Below are 14354 nucleotides of genomic sequence, written 5' to 3' on the forward strand. Positions count from 1 at the left end.
CAACAGGTAAACCACGAGCACACAGTAAGCGCCCAGTAAATGTTAATTCATATGGAATATACTCCAGAAGGTGGAGGTCAAGGGGTAGGACTCTGTGGGCTGCCCGGCCTGCAAAGAAGGGGCGTTCGCAGTCCTCCCACTCCTACCGACTCCCACCCCGCCCCGCGCCCCAGCACCGCGCGTCCTCCCCTCTTCCCCCCGCCCGCACTCTCCCCGGAGAGTGGGCCGCCGGCGGACACTCACCCTCGCTGCCCCGGGCGTCCGGGAGCCTCGGGAGCGACCAAGCTGTCGGCCCTGCTCCGCGTCCAGCCTCCCGCGTCCCGCGTCCCGCCTCCCGCCTCCCGCGGCGACAGCAGCCCGCCCGGCGCCCGCCCCAGGCATACTTTTCCCATCCCGTCACCGGCGGGAGCGCCTTCCCCGGTCACGTGGGCCGGCCCGCGGCGCAGAGCTCTCCCGTCCGAGTTGGTTTGGAACAAAACTTGAAGCGCTGGTGGCAACTTGGGTGCATCGAGGCATCTCTCCGCGTGTAGAACCTGTCAGTGTATTTGGAGGTTTACGTGCAAGAAATGATGGTTACCCAGGCGTTTGCAAGGGTATGCGTATGTCTGTTGCTTGCGCGTGAGCATTGACATCACTGTGGATGTGAGGGTGCGTGTGGGCATGACGCTTACAATGGAGTACATTTCTCTGGGTACTGACTGTGCGTGTGGTTGAGAGTAAGAATCGCGAGCGTGTGTGTGTGTGTGTGTGTGTGTGTGTGTGTGTGCATGGGTGGGTGCATTTGTATGCACTGGTCCATGCACATGTCTACTCTTGCAGCCTGGTGTGCAGCCGGTGTGTATGTCATTTGCTGGGTGTACACAGCAGTGTCTGGATATCTGTTGGGTACATGCGTAATGTGTATACGAGTATGCATAACCATGCACCAGTATGTATGTGCACGATGTCTGGGGCACCTGTTTGTGCAGTGGCTCGTTCGGTGTGTTATATGTATGTATGCCTTGGTGTGGATTTTGTCCAGATGTGAATGTGCGCATACATAACAGTGTGGGCAGGTGCCCCTGCCTCTCAGCCCTAACCTCCCTCCTCCCCAGAAGAAAAGGCTTTGCAGGCCTCACCAACTCTCTGACCCAGCCCTGCTCTAGGGTCCCAGCTCCCAGAACACGCGGAGTGAACCCATGTGGGTAACAAGCAGATACCAGGGGACAGAAAGGTCATCAGAGGCCTGGCTTGTGCTTCTCCCTCTTCCTTCCCCTGCTGTCTTCCACTAGCCACCAGCATTCCCTGGGCTGCCAGAGCCTCTGGTTAACAGATGGTATATGACCCAAGGTTTACAGCCCGTCAGTCAGGTATGCATTCCAACTCTCACGCTGGTTCTACCACCTTAGACAAGTCAGTTACTTCATAGATGGTGTCTCATTTTCTGAGAAGTTGGGAGAATAATGATATTCCTGCACTGTCCTTCCCCCCAAAGTTGGGACACTCACCCATAAAAGTATTTGGTAAGCCACTGAACTACGTAGAGAATTATTACTAATATTACATAAGTATTATTTGAGGATGAAAGTTAGTGGGCTCAACAAACATTCATTCAACAAACATTTCATGAGCATCTATTATGCGTCAGTCCCCAAGCTAGGTGCTGGAGATACAGAGATATACCAAATAGGTTTGGTGCCTGCCATCCAAGAACTTAGAGTCTAGCGAGGATGGTGCAAGTGGTTTCATGTGAAATGAGTGTTACAGAAGAGAAAAGCATTAAGTATAAAACTGGGTGGTCAGAGAAAGCTTGGGGAAGTGAGGTTCCAGGTGAGCCCCGAGGGGTGATTGAGACCTGTCTGGGTGTAGGGGAGGTGAGAGTTCTGCACATGCATGAAAGATGACGTGTGAAATAGTGTAGGATGTTGATTTGAGGATGGCTAGAAAGGGGACCTCCATCCACCACCCCATCTCAGAAAGTTGGTCTGTTCCCAGATGTGTCAGGAATGGAAAAGATGAGGAAACCCTGGTTAGGATGCCCAGAGCCCATTCAGAATCTAAAGGGCTCAGGATAGCCCCTCTCCTAGGGTAGAGTAGGAATCTCCATGTGCTACCCTGAGGGCTCCACTGTAACTGTTCAGATCCCTGGCCTGCTCTTGCTGGTAAGAAAATAAATGGTTAATTAAAAGTATAGGAAAAGGCAGCGGTGCCACACTTGGCACCCAGCAAGCGTTTAATGAACGTTTCCTGGCCGAATAAATGGAAGAATGGGGGAGGGGTGGTGGTGGTGGTGGTGGTGGATGGTTTTCCAGTTTTGTTACAAATCAGCAAATGCTACAAATCCAGACTGTCTTCCCCCCAACTCAGTCCCCAGCCTGTTTACCAACTCATCACTGTCTAAATCCCTGCCCAACTGTACCACCGACTTAGATATTAATAACGTACTGATTTGCAACATCTCTTGCTTTTTGAATACAGTGAGGTTGGGAGGATAAGTGCCCCTGACCTTCACTCCATCTGAATCTTCAGAATCTCAAAGCAGGAAGGGTCCTGGGAGATAATTTGGTCTGTAGTCTTCATTTCACACACAAGGACAAAGAGGTCCAGAGACCTTCAGTGACTTGACAGTTGTGAGTCAAGATAAAGCCCAAGATCATTTTGTCTTGCACCCATTATTAAAATGTAGACTTTCCGACTGTTGAACCTCAGAGGGAAGGCAGGGGAGAGTGGGTGGGAAGCATAACACGTGGACACAGACAATGGGGTGGTGAGGGCCTGGGTGGAGGTGGGGGGTTAGGGGGTGGATGGGAGCGGGCTGGAAGAAGTTAATGGAGGAAAAGGGACCTATGTAATGCTTTTTACAATAAATGTAGACCTTCCTGTTTGCCTTTTTTCAACCCTTTCTTTACTCTGATTTTGGTACAAAAGCGTGTTTAAAATGGCTGTTGAATCATTCCAAACAGCTAATGGCCACGATCCAAGCTGTCAATATTTACTTGCAGCAAGGGGCTTTGGGGCTGCGAGGCTCTCCAGCATGAGATTTTCGCTAATGTCGCAGTACTGGGAACAGCTGTAGTTGGAGAGGACTTGCTGCCATTCCACAGGAAGGCTGATGGTGGAGTGAATGTTGTCACTTAGAATGGATCAAGATGACAGCGAAACTGCGAGGAAAGCTTTGCAGTTTTATAAAAATGAAAACATAACACGATTTATTTTTTGACATAGCTGTTTTCTTTCCTGTAACTTATCCTGGGAGTATGAGGATGTTCTTGGCAACCTTGTTTGAACTGATAAAAGACTGTAAACAATCAAAATGCCTAGCAATAGGGACTAACTAATAGAGGCAGACCTCTGTGTACTATTATGGAACTATCTCCGAGACAGTGAGAAAACAGTGTGTTTCGTTTTCGACCATGCAGGTTCCATAAAGAAGAGGTGAGGAACCCTAACCGGTTTGGCTCAGTGGATAGAGCGTTGGCCTGCGGACTCAAGGGTCCCAGGTTCAATTCCAGTCAAGGGCATGTACCTTGGCTGTGGGCACATCCCCAGTAGGGGGCGTGCAGGAGGCAGCTGATCGATGTTTTTCTCTCATAGATGTTTCTAACTCTCTATCCCCCTCCCTTCCTCTCTGTAAAAAAAATCAATAAAAAAAATATATATGTAAAGAAAAGAAGTGGGGAAAACACACAAACACATGGGTGTAGGAGTATAATCGAACTCCAGAAGGATGTACAAAAAACTGTGATACAAGATGTTGTCTCTGGACTGGGGAACTGGAAAACAGTGTCAAGAGGGAGACATTTTTCACTGTATGACTTTTGGAACAGTTTATTTTTTAAAACCATGAAAGTCTATTAATTATGGACACCCCTTTCCTCAATAAACATTTAAAAAAGTGTTTCTCTTTCTCTCTTTTTCTAAAAGTCAATTAAAAAAAAAACACCCCAATATCCTCAGGTGAGGATTAAAACAAAGTAGCCCTAACCAATTTGGCTCAGTGGGTAGAGCGTCGGCCTACAGACTGAAGGATCCCAGGTTCGATTCCGGTCAAGGGCATGTACCTTGGTTGCGGGCACATCTCCAGTAGGGGGTGTGCAGGAGGCAGCTGATCGATGTTTCTAACTCTCTATCCCTCTCCCTTCCTCTCTGTAAAAAAATCAATAAAATATATTTAAAAAAAATAAAACAAAGTACATGCTGTGTTCCATTTCTTGGAAATTCTTCCTTTGCTGCTATGGATAAGCTGGACCTGGGGACATGGCAGAGAGTTTAGAAAATTAATAATCATAAACCCTCAACTATTATATACTTGTATTTAAAAAACACACGTTTCAAAGAGCAGGCTGTTCCAATCTTCCAAGGTTGGGACAAATATTTCTCCCATTGTACAGTTGAAGGAACCAAGGCACAGAAGCGGGCCATCTTCCCAGGGTTACACAGGGAGTGGGGGGCAGAGTTGGGCTGTGAGTGCGGGTCTGGCCCAGTCATAGGTTCCTTCCACAGGACCATATTTAGCTGGACAGAGCAGTTTTCCTGAGAAGAAAAAGAAGAACCAGGGAGTTCTGAGAGGCTTTTCTGGCCTAAGGTTTCATGAGAGTTAAAGCCCTGAGGCAGCTAGAGCCCCAGTACAAACGAAGTCAGACCAAAATAGACATGATTCACATTCAACGGGAAATGACCCAGAAAAGATCCAGCTCATTTCCAGATGTAACTCGAAGGGCCTCAGTTGGGGAGACCTCGTTTTGGAATCTGATGCAATAAGTTCTTGATGAGGTTTCACAACTCAGTGTGAGGATCCGAAATGAACAGACGTTTCATTTGAGGAAAAGTCCCACTAAGAAGGGCTCGAGGCTCCTGCTTTATAGAATCACGCTTTGAAAAAGCAGCCTATGGATGAGTAGAGAAACTAAGGCTTTCCCAGCATCATTTTGGGAGGAAATATTAGAAATAAAGGGTCTAACCCTGCCTTTTGGCTTGGAAGAAAAGCAGAAATCCCAGACTGAGAAAATGAGGCATGATTAAACGGAATAAATGAAGTTTAGCCAGCGGCTAGAAAGAAGTTTTTTATCTTTAGCTGTTGTGACTGGAGAAGTTTGTGTCTCCTGACTGAACCTTGACTGATCAGGAATTTGTACCAGGAGCCTCAGGAAACAGATCCTCAAAGATGACATTTTCTCAGGTGTAGGGGTTTGTCTTTAGACTTGAATGCAATGTTGAGCTCCTTGTCATGGAAATGAAATGTGGTATCCAGTGGCATGGAGTGGCACTGATTAATTACTGCGATGAAGAGCCTCCTGAAGTAGGTGCCCTGGGGGACCAAGTGGCTGCTGGGAACAATGATGACTACAAGGACTGGGGCAGGTGGCTCCTTCTGACTGCCCTGGTGTGCATACAGAAGGGAAAGGACACACTCAGCCCTCTAATATCTCAGCTCAAGTCCCAGTCAGAGAACTATAGAGATTCTAGGGGGGGGGGGGGGGGAGGTCCTAAAAATACTGTATTTTTCCCTGTATAAGACACTATTTTTTTCTAAAATCGTTAGACTAAAAACCGAGGGGTGTCATACATGAAGTCGGCCGAGGAGGGAGCCATGTGGGTGTGTAGCTGTCCATACCTTGTCAAACAGGCCTCCTCCAATCACGAGCCTTATTGTTACTGACATCAGCTGATGCCATAATTGGAGGTGGAGGTGGAGAGTGTGCAGATACAACAGGGACCTGAACGTTCTGAGCCCATAAAGATGTCAAAAAATAAAAAGATAAATACCAGTAAGCGATTGTCTTACTCTGAAAACTTCAAACTGAATGTAATCAGCTATGCAAAAGAGCATGGAAATAGAGCTGCGGAGAGACAATTTGGACTTCCTCCCACTGAGTGTTTGATCAGACAGTGGAGAAAACAGGAAGAACAACTCCCTAAGATGCCAAAAAAGAAGAAGGCCTTAAGAGAAAAACCAGGAAAATGTTTAAAATATTGATTTCTTAATTTTGGGTTGGAAAAGTGGGGGGCTTCTTATACATGGGGCATCTTATCCATAGAAAAATATGGTATCTCAAATCTCTTGTAGCTGCAAATTCAGATACAGCCCAGCCAATGTGGCTCAATGGTTGAGCATCACCTTATGAACCAGGAGGTCACAGTTCAATTCCCGGTCAGGGCATATGCCAGGGTTGCAGGCTCAGTCCCTAGTGTGGGGTGTGCAGGAGGTAGCCAATCAATGATTCTCTCTCATTATTGATGTTTCTAACTCTCTTCCTTCTGAAATCAATAAAAATATTTTTAAAAACCCAACAAATTCAGATATATTTTTGAGAGTTGCTGATTAAATGTAAATTGAATTCACTGCTTACAACTTTCAGCAGAAGTTAGAATGAGGGTTGGGAAAGTGTCCCCAAGACTTGGAATGAAGACATCTGCATGGCCTCTGATGAAGCTGAAAATCTTAACCTCTAAATCAGCTGTCGCCAACCTTTCAGACCTCACGGACACCAGTGGTCCACGGACCACCAGCTGGCGACCGCTGCCCCAAATCACTGAGCCTTCCTCGCCTTCACCTCCCATGTCTGAGATTCGGCTTCCTTTGCTTGAAGTCCCTCTAAAAACCTCACCTGAGGCAGATGCCTTTCAAGGAGATGCCTATACTTCTTAAGACCTACCCCAACTCCTTGCTGCCACTAGACCCATAAGTAGGGTCAGATCCAGCATATTCCAAGGGAATAAGTACACGATCTGCCAGAACGTACTCTGCTGAGATCTTGATCATCACAACCTTTCACAGTACATCATACTGGTCCACTTCACGGATGACATGCAGATTAGTTCTGATAAGAAGGCAGTAGCAAGTATTTTAGACGCCGTAGTAAAATGCATGCAAGTCAAGAGAGTGGGAGACAGACTCCATACAAATTCAGGGGCTCACCCACCTGGGTGGTGTTTCTGATGGGCTAGTGGTCTGGAGCATGCTGCAGTAGTTCAAGGTGAAGAACAGGTTGCTGTACCTTGTATCACAGAGACATAATGCTTGGTGGGCCTTTTTGGAGGCAACACTTACCACACTTGCATGTGTCACTCTGATCCACTTTCCGTAACACTGACAGTCCTGAGTGGAGGGAAGAAGGCCTTGCAGGGAGCTCATGCTGTGGTGCCAGCTACTTTGCTGCTTGAGACTGAAATCCCTGAAGGTCTAATATCACCTGAATGTGGCAAATAGGGATTCTGTATGGAGCCTCTGACAAAGGAGAGTCAAAGCATGGGCCTCTAGGACTTTGGAGCAAATCATTCCCTCTTTTGAAGATAACTATTGTCCTTTTGAGAAATGGCTCAGTGGGTCTGGGTGCTGTGTGGCCCAGTAAGCCATGAATTGGAGTGTGCACAGCAACAATCTGTCATCAAGTGGAAATGGTATTCAAGGGATAGAGATCAAGCAGGTCAGGAAGGCACAAACAGGTTGCCTGAGCAGCTGGCCCAACTGCTTTAACACCTAATCCTGTTGCAAGGCTTCCTTTTTCTCAATCTATAACTCTGGCTGCACGGAGAGTTCCTGATGAACAGCTGACTAGAACAAAGCAACTTAGGCCTGGTTTTCAGTTTAGTCCGCCCAATTTGCTAGCACCAGCTGGTTTTTGCCAAAACTGCTACAACTTTACAACCCTCATTAGGTGTCTCTGAAAGATCTAAATGAAGGGAAATCTTAAGTGGGAGCAGAATTTTGAGCAGTGCATTTGGTTGTCTACTGAACTGAATGCTACCCAGGAGTACCAATCTAAACTCCAATATTCAAAGGCAGTTACTAATAACTTGATGAATGGCCAGGGACTTGAAATGGATTTAGAAGAGAAGAGACAAGAAGGTCTGGGGGAGAGGTATGTGGATGGATCTTGCAGAAAAGGCAGAGAATGGAATATTATTGCGCTCCAGGTGAATGCTCATCAAAGGACACTGCGCCATCATGAGAATGTACTGTGCATACAACTATAGCAAATGTAATTACCCATGAGTCCCGGCTACTGCACTCTGAAATTCATCACTGTACCTGGACTGCTCCCAGCAAGTAACCAAGAGTGGCAGGAATACTAAGGCACATACGGGTCTCCTGTGACAGCCGACTTTCGCTTGGGGACTTTCTGATGGCTTTGCTGAACCTAAATTAACAGAGGAGTCTCTCAATAATTGTGAGGGCATGATGATGTACTTTATAGCTATTAGTCTTTCTCCAGCCATCCTAACAATTGCTCAACAGGCCCCTGTAAAGAGTGGTCATGTTGGCAAGGATGGAGGCTTACTCATAGGGTCATCAGCATGGACTTCTCCTCATCAAGACTGACCTACTGAGTGCCTGACCTGCTAACAGCAGAGAGCAGAGGCCAACACTGAGCCCTGATACGGGCATTTGGTAGCAGGCTAATTGTATTCTACTCCTTCTATCATGGAAGGGGCAGTAATTCACTCTCAATGGAAAAGACACATAATCTGGATAAGGATTGCTTTTAGTACTTCTGCCAACCTTATTAACTGTCACGTATCATGTACCAATTGCACCTCATCAAGGACTAGCAAAGGAGTGTATGCTATTCTGCTGAGAGTGCCATAACAAAATACATAGACTGAGTCAACATTATTTCCCACAGTTCTGGAAGCTGGGAAATCCAAGATCAAGGTGTGACAAGGTAGCTTTCACTCTGAAGCCTCTTCTCTTAACTTGTAAGTGGTCTCCATCTCTCTCTGTGTTCATATGATCTCCTTTGTACTCCAGCAAGCTCTCTGTTGTCTCTAATGAAGGCACTAATCTCATTCAGCCAGGGTCCCATCCTCATTACCTTCCAAAGGCCCCACCTCAAAATACCATCACATCAGGGGTTACGGTTTTAGCGTATGAATTTTAGAATGGACACATTTATTCCATAACAGAGTGTGGAAACAAACTGCTTCCTGTGCAATTTATTGGTCTTGTCATGTACTTCATCACCCAGAAAAACCTGGTCTGTTTGAATGACAGAATGATCTTAAGAGTCAGACACTTGCTGTTGGGAAAAAATAACCTAACAGGATAAGAATCTTCTAGGATGCAATATGTGCTTTGAGTTGGTAACCAATGACTATGGTTTTGTTTCCTTTCCAAGGCAGAATGCATTGGTCCAGGAGGGTTAAATGTGGGAGTGACTTTGACTATTGTATCTAATAACTCAAAGAATTTTTGCTTCCCATTGATGTAGCTCTGAACTCATGGTTTGGAAATCTTGGTTCCCAAGAGAGAAATGCTTTCACCAGGGGATGTAACAGGGGTTCAACTGAATTGGAAGCTGAGACTGTCACTGACCGTTCTGGGCATGTGCTGTGAGGGTTAGTGCCAGGGGGCCTGAAATTGGCCTGGTTAAGGCATGACACATCCTGATGAATAGTGTTGTAACCAAGTCTCAGAAGAATTTCAGGGTGGTTTGTACCAGTGTGTTATCATTGTTTATTTTAATACAGGTGATTTATACCTAGAGACCTCCTCTACACCTGCCCCCACACCCCCAAAAAACCAAACTTGGCTGTTGGGGCTGGTTTTTAGGCAACAGATTAATGGGACTACTACTAAATTTGAGTGAGTTGAGACTTTGTGTCTCCTCATTCTGGAGAGAAGGTGAGCGCATCCTCATTTGTACAAAGAATAGTTACACCTTAAAACCCCCACAAAGTTATGTTTATTGTATAGAAATTCAAATAAGGATAGAAAGGGCTGAATGGATGCTAAAATAGCCCAAGGGGTAGAATGTGCTGGTTAAATTATTATCTTTCATCTTCAAATCCATCCTTCTATACTTTCTATAATCTGCTTTGAGATGCTGGGATTATAACGCACTGAGTCCATTTCTTCATCACCTAGATTTCTGTAAGGCTGTGCGAGTCAGAGATGCAAGAGAGAGAGTGTAAATCTAGAGGGAGGGCCAGGGGCTCGTTTCTTCTTCTTCAGCTTCCTGTTGCTGCATCATCTCCGCAGTGGTTCTTCGCCCTGGCATGAGCATTAGTTCCAGTTGCAGTAGAAACTAATTGTTTTAAATGTTCAGTTTTCACACTTCCAGAGCCAGCCTCATCATGCCAACATATCAAGCATTATACATACTCATCCAGATTTTTTCCTTTATTACCTTTGGAAATTTCCCCAACTGTCTTTGACATTAGATTACACTAGGAACAATGAAGACATACTTTGTAACTACATTTTAAAATGAAAGAAGGCATGTATTTATTGACACAAGTATTTTGATGGTGATGTTTAGTTTTGTGTAGACAATATAAACTTAAATTTACAGTTTTCAAGTGGTAGTCACATTCCATTCCCCTCTAGTGCCCTCCCGCCCCCCAAGTTTTCACTATTATCAAATGCTGTGATCACCCACCTCATAAATAAAACTTTGTGGAAATCCCCGATTCTTTATCCCCATGCGATAAATTCCTAGAGGGAAAAATACTCAAAGAGCTATGAATAATCAATAGAGGAACTAAAATTAGTGTCATAATAATAAAAAAAATTAAGAGTAGCAGGAGAGGAGATGGATGCTTTAGAAATTCAATCCTTACCTATTATCTAGAGGAGTCAATATATAAATTCTAAAACTGATAAATCAAAACTGGCATATGTGTTTGGTATAAACATATTTCTTAGCTATATGGGTGGAACCACAGAAAGTTACAGCAGAAATGCTTAAAGTAATTGGGTGGGGGGAGACTGAGGCTTTTCTTTTTTTCTTTCTTTTTTTTTTTGTTAATCCTCCTCAAAGATATTTTTCCATTGACTTTTTTAGAGTGGAAGGCAGGGGAGAGAGAGAGAGAGAGACATTGACTGTTTGCCTCCCACAATCGGGATCGAACCTGAAACCCAGGTACGTGCCCTTGACAAGGAATCCAACCCGTGACCCTTCGGTGTGCAGGCTGACGCTCTAACCCAGCTGTGGGCAAACTACGGCCGTACCCTTTTATGTAATGATGTTTACTTTGAATTTATATTAGTTCACACAAACACTCCATCCATGCTTTTGTTCCGGCCCTCTGGTCCAGTTTAAGAACCCATTGTGGCCCTCGAGTCAAAAAGTTTGTCCACCCCTGCTCCACTTAGCAACACCGACCAGGGCCGACAGCAGCTTTTCATTATAGGACTCGTTTTTCCCCCCCAGCCTTGAGCATCCAGTACTTTGATGAAACATTACAGTTTTGGAAAAAAAAAAAAAAAAAGTAAATGTATTTAAATTAAAATATATTTTGCCAAATTATCATTTAGAAAGAGTACATCAACTTAAACTCCCAGGGCTAACTTTTTGATGACCCTTAATTACTATAATGACTTCATGTAATTTATTTATTATTCATATTCTGGTCCATTTAAAAGTTTTAAACTATGTTAAAAAATATACAAAGATATAAAATAAAAGAGAAAACTGGGATAAAGGAAAAATAAGTGTAAAAGAAATAAGATGAGGCCAGATGACCAACAACTCCATCCGAACATCTGGAAGGCTAGTTAAGAATGAGGATCCTTGCTTATATCCCAGACCAGCTAAATCAGAATCTCTAGCGTAAGGCTCTGGGATCGCCTTTTTAGCAGCCTCCATGACTTGGAGTCCTGATGTAATTTAAAAGAAGGCAGAGTGACTAACAGGATATTAGGATGTTTATTAATGTCATATTTAGAGCATGGCAGCTAGAGGATTGGACACTGTGGGACTAACTCCGAAGAATACATTTAAAAATAAATCCTATACAAACTAGAATCATCCCTTCTCCCACAAGAACAGTGGTCGGCAAACTGCGGCTCGTGAGCCACATGCGGCTCTTTGGCCCCTCGACTGTGGCTCTTCCACAAAATACCATGTGCGGGCGCAGACGTACAGTGCGATTGAAACTTCGTGGCCCATGCGCAGAAGTGGGTTTTCAGAAAGGAGATAGACGAAACAAGTATACAAGACGAGTGTGGATGGGAGAGTTGGAAGGGGTCGACCTCAGCGAACGTACCTCAATCAGATTGAGGACGATTTAGCAAAGGCCAGCTTAGGAGTACCCTAATTAAGTTAATAACAATGTACCTACCTATATAGTTTAAAAAATTTGGCTCTCAAAAGAAATTTCAATCATTGTACTGTTGATATTTGGCTCTGTGGACTAATGAGTTTGCCGACCACTGCACTAGAACATTTCATAATCATCTTCTGATTTTATTAACCTGCCTCTAACAACCCTCACAGACATAGGAAGACTCAGTCTGTCATTTTGTCCTTTGACTTTTACTCTTAACATGAAAATGGGTGTTCTGGGGGGGGGGGGGGGTCTTCTCTTTTTTTCTTGGCTCCACTCCTTAGAATACTGCACCATTTAGCTGGATATTCTAGGACTTGGTGTCTTTTCTAATGTATCACATCAACCGTTAGACAGATACTTAGAAGTATCTGTCATAACTTGAATCCTATGTATCAACGAGATAGTGGTACTTAAATCTTTTCTGCTGCTTGCATTCTTATTATTAAAACATATTTTCACATGACTCATGTGAAAATTAAAAGTTAAAGATGCCAAATTTTTTAAACATAGGATTCGGTATACCATCAAAGAGACAGAATTAGTAGCTTAATTTTACAGTGGAATTAAGAATATATTAAAACTTATACATTAAAAAGGCATAGCAGTTTACAGTGACTTCTGCTGTAGCTGCAGCTTTTGTTCAATGATGTCTGAGAAACGAGGAACTTTTTTTGAAATAGCCACACGAATGTCATCACTCATATTAAAGCAGCTTCTGGACTTTGTTTTAAAATGTAAAAGTGATGAAAATCCCAATTCACAAAGGTATGTTGAGGCAAATGGTATAAGGATTTCTAGTGCTGTCTTTGCCAGGTTTGGAAACACTGTGAATTGCACACACCAGAAATCCTCAAGCTTCATTGTCTCAAATTCCATTAAAATTTGGCCACTAGCTCGTAATTCAGCAAGATCATTTTTCATTAAATAACCATCATCAACAAAATCCAGATTAAAAAGAAACGGATCCAGTATCCATTTACTCGCTTCCTCAAGATCTCCCACCGAAAAATACCCATGGAAGGAGCTGCTCAGCAGTTGCAGATGCAGTGTTATTTCAGCTGCAACGCTTCCTGCTTCATCATCTGAAACAATTATTTCTTCGAGAAAAGGAAAGTTAGTGAAATTTCTTTTCTCAATTCGCTTTAGCCAGAATGGAAACTTTCGAACAAAAGCAGATAACTTCTCTCTAGCTGATACTGTATTCATCCCAGTCCTTTGCATAGATGCGCTAAGTTCATTTAGGTGTTTGAATAAATCTGCAAGGTAGGCTAGGTGAATTTTAAACTCTTTATTTTCAAAGCCATTAACTAAATTACTGCTTTGGTGGTGAAGAAACTGATTTATTTCTTCATACATTTCAAAAATATGAGTAAGTATTTGGCCTCGGGAAAGCCACCTCATTTCCGTATGGAAGAGGAGGACATTATACTCGATTCCAATCTCTTCAAAAAAAGCCTGAAACAGGCGATGATTCGGAGCTCGGCCTTTGATGAAATTTATTACCCTCACAACAGTAAACAGAGCATCCCTCAGCTTTGTAGGCAATGTCTTTGTGACAAGTTCGTGAGGGTTCAACAGACAATGTGTGATCACAATATGAGGTACTTCTTTTTTCATGCAAGCAACAAATTCTGAGTTTTCTCCTAACATAGATGAGGCACCATCAGTACAAACAGAGCCACATGCATCGAGTGCTATCTTATGCTTCAAAAAGAAGTCTCTGAAGAGATTGAACACATCTTTTCCTTTCATTGTTAACTGCAATGGTTCACAGAACAGGAATTCTTCTATGATCTCTCTTTCTTTTATGTATCGCACAAATGCCATTAGCTGACTGCAGTCATCCATGTCGGTGGTCTCAGCAAGCTGAATACCCACTTGAAGAGGACTGGCTTTGATATCTTCTAGAACTTGCTGTAAGATATCCTTGCTCATTTCATCAATTCTAGAATGGATCACATCATCTGATAAGGGGACCTGCTGAAGCTTCTTTTGTGCATCTGGTCCCAAAACTATATGTGCTATTTCCAATGCACAAGGTTTCACTAATTTTTCAGCTATTGTATGAGGATTCTTCTCCTTGGCACATAAATACGCAAACTGATAGGATGCTTGTAATAAGGTATCCTCTTGAGATGCAACTCCAAATGCTTTCACGGTTTGGTTCTGGTCAGATGGTGTGGGCATATGCTTCAGGCTATTGAGGTCATGCCCACCGACACCACCATGCTGTCTGTTGAAATGGTCAGACAGTTTTGATGGTCTGAGGTCAGCATTTGCAAATACCGAGTTACACAAGACACATTGTGGGCGTTGAGTTC

At 43.9% G+C, this 14354-nt stretch overlaps 1 protein-coding gene across 2 annotated transcripts in view; it reads right to left on the reverse strand.

Moving 5' to 3' along the window:
* C1QTNF2 (C1q and TNF related 2) overlaps nucleotides 1-14354 on the reverse strand; it is a 29493-nt gene that overhangs the window by 12701 nt on the left and 2438 nt on the right. The window contains exon 1 of one of the 2 annotated variants that reach the window (XM_081091786.1): nucleotides 244-337. The exons of the other annotated variant lie outside the window; for it this stretch is intronic. The gene's annotated coding sequence lies outside the window, so the exon portion shown is untranslated. Of the gene's footprint in view, nucleotides 1-243; nucleotides 338-14354 lie in introns of those variants that run through there. 2 annotated transcript variants of the gene reach the window in all.

The sequence above is a fragment of the Myotis nattereri genome, assembly GCF_964212035.1.
Source record: "Myotis nattereri genome assembly, chromosome: 5".
Classification (NCBI taxonomy): domain Eukaryota; kingdom Metazoa; phylum Chordata; class Mammalia; order Chiroptera; family Vespertilionidae; genus Myotis; species Myotis nattereri.